Source organism: Passer montanus, unplaced genomic scaffold (genome assembly GCF_014805655.1).
Source record: "Passer montanus isolate IOZ18808 unplaced genomic scaffold, ASM1480565v1 scaffold39, whole genome shotgun sequence".
NCBI lineage: Eukaryota > Metazoa > Chordata > Aves > Passeriformes > Passeridae > Passer > Passer montanus.
The window spans coordinates 2,743,826-2,753,618 of NW_024368707.1; the positions used below are offsets into that span (position 1 = coordinate 2,743,826).

Here is a 9,793-nt window from a genome sequence, read left to right on the forward strand (position 1 = left end):
ACCAAGATGAGCCATCATTGAAAAAGGGGAGTTATTAACCCTTTTAATTTCAGTCCTTGGTTTTTTGGTAATTCTGTTCCATTTAAGTTGACACTCTTTGACCAAAATGTTACATTTTACTGGAACAAAATGCAAAGCCTTAACAAATGTCCATGAGGCCTTTCAGAAAGCAAATCGTGAACCTGAGTATGTATTTGCACCACAAGAGTACAAGTACTCAGCCACCGTGGTAACAAAACCAGGTCTGTCTTATATATCTTGCACGACAGGATTAGGCACAACAATTCTTGTTTTTTAAGCCACAAATGTAAAATTCCCAAAAATGTGACATGTGGAACTACTTAAAAAGTCTGAATGGCAATATACTGAATAAATGTGCATGACCAGTAAATTCAAGAAAATAGTGATCTGTATTTGTTTACTCAAAAAATGGAGTGCCCTACAGAATTATGCTACTAAAACTATTATTTTTTTCCTACTCTACTGAACTTAAATGCATTGTGACCATGAGTTAAAATAAAAAATTAAAACAAAAACAATTCATATTCCATGTGCACTCATTAATTATCTCCTGTCCTTCCAGAAATGACCATGTTTGCCAAATGAGATGAGTTAGTGCTCATTATATTCCAGGACATCACCACTGAGCAATGACATCTTTCAGATACCCACTAGTAGTTAAACCAGGCTTTTTATTTTCAACCTATTGCATAAGTTATTCTCTAAACCATTCATCTTTCTCAACAATTTCTTTCTGGCTATAACCAAGATCCTAAGTTTTTGTGAACAATTTTTTTCCCTGAAGTTAACACAGCAAAAGCCAGCAGCATTACAGTAGGAATTATTTTTTATGTAATATATTCATGAGTATAAGGCATATCTTTGTGTTCTAGGCACATTCTCCATTTCTTTCTGCATCATATTGTATCATCTATGCAATCAAACCAGTATGCAATGCAAGACAGAATTCCTACAGTAGATGTAAATAATTTAAGAAAGTTTGTAACTCCTCAGGGAGATTTACTCACAGATCACCTGTTCACAGAGTTTAAATGGATGTCAGAAGAGCTCCAGGATTATTACAGACCAACGATGGGAAGGGTTACAACAAAGTATCAGTATTCTTACAGCCTAGAACTGAAAGTGGCTTTGATTTGGATACATTAACAAACTGCAAAAGGATTGGTCTAAATCCGCCAGTGGAGGAATGTAGTTTGATTGCATCATGTACTGGGATGCTGCTGCAGTTGGATCCAGAAAGAATGACGCATCACTGTCTGACATAGCTCTGATAATAGATAAGTAAACTGTAGGACTGCCAAATGAAGAGGTCAAAAAAAAATCCCAACAAAAACAAAAGAGCTGATGAAGCAAATTACACCAACAGAATTTGCAGTGCAACATGAACAAAAGAAACCCAAACAAACCCCATTCCTATTACTGATGGGATGCCCCTGTGTCCTACATGGCATCACTGCAAATGGATTCTACAGAGAGAGAGAACAACACAAGTCCACAGTTCTGCAGTAAGAGTAGCCCACACAGAATATCTCCACTTGCCAGCTGAGAAACCTTGACCTACTGGCCATGTGCTTCCATTTCTATCCCCCTGATCCACTAAATCAGTCATGCCTTAAGGTAGACTGCAGTCATGGGTGACAAAACCCAAACCTTTTCTGTTTGCAACAATCCTTGCATTTTACTCCCAAAGGCAAAGCATGCTAAGGACATTCTTTATATGTCCAGAGGCCAACAGCCTGTCACTCTCTTTACACAATGCACCACATGTATCTAGGACATAGAAAGGATTATTTAAAACTCTAAAGGAGATATTTATACCCAGTACACTTCCAAAATAAGGATGGCAAGTTGCTGAAATAACTTATTTAAAACTTTTTCTCAAGTACAGAGTGATAGAATTAGAGTAAAATCATCTAGAAGGGGTTGGAAACACTTTCTCATGAAGTCTTAAACATCACTTCGAGTGACATTAACTTGAGCTACACGTCCCATCGGAGAGCAAGTGTTAGCAAAGTAAATGCATTAGTTAAAGCTTAATAGTAGTTTGGTGTTCAATATCCTGAAATATTTAATATGTTTTTTTCCCAAAGTAAACTGTTATTCAGTTTTAATGAAGACATTAACCTGCTTGATTTGTAAGCTCCTGTGGGAAGTCGGTCTAAAACACTGTCACAAGAGGTAGGCAGATGTAACAAGAGCTGTGACAGGAAATCAAGCATATTTTAAATGTTAAAAAAGCAGCCAGACAATAAGTCTCAATATGCTCTTGTTTTCTTTTAGTTTTGTTTATTTTTTGGTAATATGATTTCTGCCCTTTAAAAGATGCCAATTAAGGCTGGCTGTAACGTAGTCTGAAGGTAACTGTGGGTACTGAAATCTACGTGAGCCCTCACCAACTATGTTGTAAACAAGAAGTGGTAGGATACAGACTAAAAAAAAAAAAAAAAAGTTTGGGTCAGATTCTGAACTTCAAGACACTTGCAGACTCCAGCATTGTAGGATGACAGCTTTAAACTGGAATCCACTATAACACTTTTAGTCACAGTTTGAATTTTCCAGACTGACTTTGAATACAGTCTACACTTCATGGGAACAGCCGGTCTTGTGAGTTTTCAGCTTGAAATGATACTGATATAACAAGATGAGCAAAAATGGTGAGACCCCAAGCAATTAAGGTGGGTGTGTACTCTTCCTGAAATGCATATTGGTGGTTTGACAAGGGAGACAAGCTGGCTGCTTTGTTTCACAGTAGCTGTGTTTAGTTCATGCTGTCAAGCGTGGATTCTGACACTTAACAGTATTAATATTGCTATTTCTATTGATATAATTAGCACTTCTATAAATAATAGCTAAGGCTGCCATAGCTAAGTATATTACTGCAATCAGCACCATCAGGCCCTTCTTCGTTACACACCCTCCTGGAAATGCAAGCTGATTGATCTCAACAAGAAGACAGCCACTGAGCAACGCTGTTGATTCTAGCGGCCCAGCGAGGAGCAGCTCCCACCACATAGAAGTCTCTCCTAAACAACTAGTTTGTATGTGTGAGACTAACATTTCTCACCAGTCTTGCACCTGCCAACGTTTGAATGCTATAAATAGGGACTCTTCTTTTCAGCCACACGATAAAAAACCCTCACATTGAGTTCAGTGGGTGTTATTCATACACTACAATGGGGGAGAAGTCCTACAAATTGTTTTGGAGACAATCTGGAACCCACATTGAAACTCCACCTAAACAGCACAAAGATTTTATTTATTTACTTTACAGTTATGAAACAGAAAACTGCTAAACCAAACAGATATTGCTGCTTTTAACAGAAGAACAGCAGCACCTGGCATTTCAATCCCTAATTTCATTCTGGTACATTTAAAAATAGAGAAGAATGACAGGTTTTCTAGAGGCCCAAACTTCAGGCACTTCCAACCTGTTTCTCGGAACTTTGCCCTGTTTTTGCTGCACCTAAAAGCTGTAACTTCTACACGAGTCTTGACAGTGTTTAATATCTACCTTGAGGTACTTATGCTTAATGACTGCAACTTACAACCAGCACCGGTGGGAGAGGGAAGTGTACAGAACCAGTGGTGGTGGAAATAAAGCCTCAGGGTCCCAAAAGATGCATACAAAAATACAAGCAGTTAAAAATTATCACCAGTTTTGGAAACAGTGGGTATTTTCTGCTTTCTTCATCTTCCATAAAGTGATGTGGGTAAACACTGCACAAAGCTATTCTGAAGGCCAATATTTACAGTGTCTCGAAATAGAAAGTGTTATGTATAAGAAAAGCAGCCTAGATGTCTGACTGGAGTTTGCTACAAAAATGCTTTAAAACTTCAATTTTCTTAAGCTTTAGTCAAACAGATATACCAAAAGTCATATGGGAAGTTAGGCAATTTGTGTGCACAATTACTATTGGGTGGGAGGCACACATTTATGAATCCTGGAAGTTCTTCCAGAAACAGTGCTTGAAAACTTAAAATGGTAAAGAGGAGACTACAATTCCAAAGAAGCTTTGAACTGTACTAATAATACAGATCACTTTGTATGAGGCCAAAGCATTCAGAGAGCACTATGTCTTTCAGCAGTATCAATGCCAAAATCATTCCTGTATAATTCCACTGATGTCACTTCAGTTATTTCAAAGAGGAAATTCATGTCTAAGCCACCTTCTGTTTTCTAATGTAAACCCAGAATAACTACACTAAAGTTTATAAAACTACTGACACTGGCATTTATTGTCAAACCAAACAGCCAATGGAAAAATTGGCACCTACCATCTGAAATTATTACTTTAGATATTATTTATAACCCTGATGGCTGTATTTTGGAATTCTCCACGTACATACCTTTGCAAATATTTGTGATGACAAGCACATGGTATTATTCCTGTTGCACAGATAGGAAACAAAGAGTAAGCAATTTTCCCCTAAAGTCAAATATGCTATTCATGGCAGAGAACTTCATGAGGCCCAAGTCTTAAGCCAGGAACCCAGACCAGTAAACAAGTACTCAGTCTTCAATATGCTTTCAAGAAAATATAAGAAGCAATAACTAGCTTGGACCCCATATTGGATTTTAAAAACAGGAAACGATGAAGGAATAATTATTTCTTTGAATAAGCTAAAAGAAGAGTCAAAATCAGAACTTTCTCTCATAAGGAAATTTGATAACAAAATGTGTTATTCTGGTATTCCTTGAGGCATCCTTCATTAATATATGGGAAAATAAGAGTATAATCTGAGATCCATTTATATCAGTAAGCACAAAATTATCTACACACCAAAATCCTTTTATTTCCTGCTCACACTTCTCAAGCCACTAACATGGGACTTCCCAATGCAACACAGACCTTCCAAATCACCTCTGGTTGTGAAAAGTAGTCAATGGCAACTATTTTCTACTATTTCAGATGCTCAATGAATGAAAATTAAATTACTGCTCATGAAAATTAAAGAACTGAATTTTGACTTGCTTGGGTTGCTCTGATACCCAAGATCAAGGGTTGGCATGCCTATGTAAGGGTAAACAAGTAATGTTTACTAATAGTTGCCAATTTGAGACACTGTATTTTTTTTTGTTTGTTTATCAATAATGTAATGATTTGTGCACACTCTCTGCAATACCTCTTCAGAGAGCCTAAACTGCTGGTAAGATTTCTTGGGCAATTACAGATGAATTCTGCTTACTTAACATTAATTTGGTACTTTGAGCAAATTAAAAATAATTATTTTTCCCCATAGCATCTTCTACATTAATATCTGCAGTCACTCTGGAATCTTAATGAGCTAAACTCGGTAAATTCTGTCCATTCTTGGCTAGAGGACTGCCTTCTCCTTCATGATACACATGCAATCATTTGGGAACAGTTTGCAAATCTAAAATTCCACCTCGCTTGAAGGGATTTACAGCCTCATATGACAAACTATACTGAACAATACTGAGGCCCTGTGAAAAACAAACAGAAAGAACACACTTATTTTCTAATACCAAGATGGAAATAGTAAGTCTTGAGGGCTGCCTGGAATTTGACCAAGGTTACCCAGCAAGGATCAAATCCTATTTGTCTTAGGCAGGCAGCCCTGCCGAAATCAAATAAGCCTACAGCAGAGATCAGTATACTAAGGCTATGGTTTAACCTCTGAGGCATGCTATAAATCCTGTGCCACAAAATAGGTGCTATGGATTAATTTCTAATCCCAAATTATAACTCGTCATTGAAGAGCTGAAAACCCAATTTCCCTCACAGATTTACATAACAAGAACAGAACCATGCTGAGATTTAAGACTTTACTTACAAAATTTCTAATAAAATATTTTCCAGGATACTCCATTCAGGGACAAATAAATCACACTGAAGTAACAAACCATATACTATGACACACAATCTTTTTTTTTTTTTAATCTGCCTGCATATCTAGTCATTAATTTACCCAATAAATTAATTCCACAAGTGGCTCTCCGAGTCATCAGTTTGAATTATCAAGTTTCTGCTGTATTTCCAAAACAATGCCAGGCATGCATGTGCGTAGGAGGGATGGGACAATGAAGCCAATAGGTGCAGCTGTGGCCTGGGAGGCAGAAGGTCTGTTCAAACTCTGTCACTGACTGCTTTTTGACATTGGGAAGTCATTTCAGTGCTGTTTAATTCAAAGTCTTTCTAGCATATAAAATTTTTGCAACGAAGTTACTCCTCAAACATTTGGAAGGCAGAAACAAGCTTTTATGAACTTTATGAAATCTTATTTTCTGGTGAAAAATCAGCAACATCGGGGGAAAGGGGTGTGTGCAGCCAGCCTGTTTGGATTTCTGGCCTTTGTATCTTCCTCCCGTGTAAAACAGGAAAAAAAAAAAATCGACCTTCACAATGCATCTTTATGCAAGTACAGGTGAAAGACCGCCTCTGTAAACTCAGACGATCGAATGGGCTAGCTGGTATCTCATACATCTGGTACTGCTGCTGCACTGGATCTGAACTGTTCCTCACTTTAATATGAATGCTGGCAACCCTGATTTTAAACCAGAGGGCTTAGGTTGCATTCCTAATGTTACATCATAGTAAGACCAAACATTAAATCCTCAGCCAGAAGGATTTTACTTGTATTTTACTTTTGTGCTACCACAACAAACAGGATACAGTTTAAGACTCATAAACCATTTCATTTTGGAAGACACAAGGCATTCATATCTTTAACAACTGACTAGTCACAGATTCTACATGCTATCAGAAAGTTTTCTTCTCCTAGAAATGAGGATTTTTTAAAAACACCTACAGATTAAATGATGAGATTTAAAATAATGCTAAAATTTTCTGTAATGTTCTTCCTGCATTACAAATGGACTATTAAATCAGTGAAGTGCCAATCAAATGCTTTTGTACTTTGAAAGAAAGGTTTAAATAACAAAAGCAGTTTTTCAGGCCTCTCTCTCCCTCGGTAGTCAGTGTCACCTATGCACTAATTACAACATATTTACTCGCTTTTCTAGTAAGATCACGATTGAATAGATTTTTTTTTAAGAACATGATTTTTAAGAAAAGTTGCAATCAGAGCCTCGTGGATTCTGCCTCTTATTAATCCAGCTTGTCTAAGAAAAATATAATGTTGTGCAGTAAACTTCAAGATATATGACAGGATTGAATAATAACAGCTCTGGATTCAGTTTCCAGCTTTAAAAATCAACTCGCTGCATGACCTCGGGTGAACCATTAATTAACTAGGGCCAAATCCTCTGTGGACTAAACACAATGGAACTAGCCAGTTTGTACAAGCCAAAGATCTGGCCCCAAGTTTCCAGAAGTTTTGAATCAGGCTGGCCAAATACTGGAATTTTTGTGCTGTGAAAAAATATTTAGTTCTGTTTCAGAGTAAGAAGTAAACCCCTCATGTCCTTTGTAGAATAAAAATTCCAAGCAATTCCTTTCAAAGGGGGGAAATGGGAGGAAAATGGGAAAAAAAAAAGCGGGGAAAAAGGTGGAAGTCTCTAAGGGGAAGATTTTATTAACTGTGCTTTCTCCCTGTAAGCAGAAAGTAGAATTGACAGAAGTCTGCAAGGCAGGTAGCCATGAACCATCACTTTAATTTTCCAGTCAGAATAATGTAACTTTTTTTCCCAGTAAAACTGGAACTTTCTTGCAGAAAACTGCAACTTCACAAAGACCACATTTTCCAGTGGGGAGGGAAGGATCCTCCCAGTCAGCTCTAATACTGTGTCCTCATTGCATCCTCCGAACAGCTGAAAGAGCTCTTGCCTCTGAGGGGTTTTTGTGTGTGTAAGAGAAGGATACAGTACTTTCCTATCACAGATTTATTTTTGTCTTGAGTTACCCTTTCTTGCAAAGCACCCCGAGACTCACAGATGCAAAATGGTTCTGCATTTCTACAACCTCAGCCCCGTAAATTCCAAAAACATCATTTCTGTATGAGAGCACATCCCAGGCATTCAGAAAAGACCCAGGAAGGCGCTCGGATTTCAGGACTGTGATCCAGTAGCTGTAGACAATAACAGCTTTTATGGAGATACTTTTTGCTCCTAAAAGAATTACTCCGCTCAGAGAGCCGAGCTTCAGGCTCTGCACGTTAATTTGCTTTACTCGACAGTCAGTCTTACTTTCTCACAATTTCCCATTTGCCACTCAGCACAGAGGGCTCCAAGGCTGACAGGAGGGCTTTTAACCTCAGAAGCACCGACTTGCTCGGCTACAAAAGGAGGCGAAGTCTGGGAGCACGACGGGCAGCGCGGCAGCGCGTTTCCTCCTCAACCTGCAAATCCATTTTTCTTTCCTGCTCCGCCTGCCAAACGCCGAGCCCTCTCCCTGCTGACAGGGACACGGAGAGCCGGGCACACGGCGCTGTGCCCTGGGCAGGGGGCAGGACGAGGGGCCGCTGGCTCCGGCAGCGCTGAGGGACGCTCGGGCGGGACCGCCCCGCCGGAGCCCCCGCAGGGAAAGCGGCCAAGAGCCGCTGTGCCCCGGGAGCCCTCGGGGACGGCAGCGAAACCGAGCCAAACCCCCCAAACCCAAGCAGCCGAGCTCTGCGTGCGGCAGGGCGAGCAGCTCCTCCCGCATCCCGGGGGGCATCCCGGGCAGCAGCACTGCCGCCCTCCCCGGGGAGAACCCCGAGCTGCCCCCTCGGAACCACGGATTACAGGCTGGGCAAGGCTGGAAGGGCCACACTGGGACACCCGGCCCAACCTCTCTGCTCGAGCGGGGTCATCCCGGAGCACACTGTACGGGACTGTGTCCAGATGGCTCTCGGGCATCTCTTCCCTCCCCGACCCTCGCTCACAAACGAGCGCAGCCAACTTTTCCCAGCGGCGCGGCTGGAGGAGGAGGAGGAGGAGCAGCGCGGGGGGGGACAAGCGGGGGGAATGTCTGTGCCAAGTCTCCCTCTCCGGCCGCGCGCACCCTCAGGGGAGTGGCCCCGCCGGCTCCCAAACTTTTTCGGGACTTTTCCGAAAAAACTCCGGGAGGCAAGAGGCGCGAGCCGTCCCCGCTCCAGGACTGTCGGCTCCGCTCCCGCCGGGAATACGAGCTCTCTCTCCCCGCCGGGACGCGGGAGCCCCTCGCCCCCCCCACACCGCCCCTCACCCGCCCGCCCCGCCCCCGGTGGGCGGAGCGCGCCCTGGCCCCGCCCCCGGCCGCGCGCTGACCCCGGAAGCGCCGGTACCTCTCTCATCTTCCCCTGCCCCGCGCTGGGCGCCGCCGGCTCGCGGCACTTTCAGAGGCGGCCGCCGCCGCCTCGCAGGGCCCCCTCATTGGCCCCCGGCCCCCCCGCCCCGCCGGCCCGCACCCATTGGCTCCCAGGGCCGCCACTCAAGGCGGGCCCCGCCTCCCGCCGCCGTCTGAGCCCGCCCCCCTCCTCGCGACTCACGGCTAGTTCTCGATAGGCGAAGCCGGTCCGCTATGCGCCCCTTCTATTGGAAGACGCAAACGTCGGTCAAACGGGCGGCGCCTCTCATTGGCCGGATTTTAGAACGCTAGGGGGCCGTCTCCGCCGCTCGGGAGCGCTGACTGGCCGGGCGGAGGTGTCAGTCGTGCCGGCACTCGGGTTCCGATTGGCCGCCGCGGGCCAGGCAGCAGGTTAGGTTGTGCTCCCCCCCGGCCACGCCCCCCCCGCCTTCTACGCATTTCTATTTCCCGCTTTATTTATTTATTTTGCTCCATAAACTTAAATGACCCCGGAGGGGGCGGGGCCGGGCCCTCCCGGGGCGGCAGACCAATGGCAGAGCGGCGGCGGGGCGGGGCCGGCGGCGGCGCGGGCCAACGGGAGCGCG

General features: G+C 43.3%; 1 protein-coding gene across 3 annotated transcripts in view; it reads right to left on the minus strand.

Annotated features, from left to right (window-relative positions):
• Positions 1 to 9,614, minus strand: part of ZBTB20 (zinc finger and BTB domain containing 20) — a 473,219-nt gene extending 463,605 nt beyond the window's left edge. Inside the window, exon 1 of one of the 3 annotated variants that reach the window (XM_039717811.1) lies at positions 9,391 to 9,614. The gene's annotated coding sequence lies outside the window, so the exon portion shown is untranslated. Of the gene's footprint in view, positions 1 to 9,186; positions 9,278 to 9,390 lie in introns of those variants that run through there. The other 2 variants (XM_039717807.1, XM_039717813.1) reach the window with 2 other exon arrangements.
• Between the last annotated feature and the right edge of the window lie 179 nt (positions 9,615 to 9,793).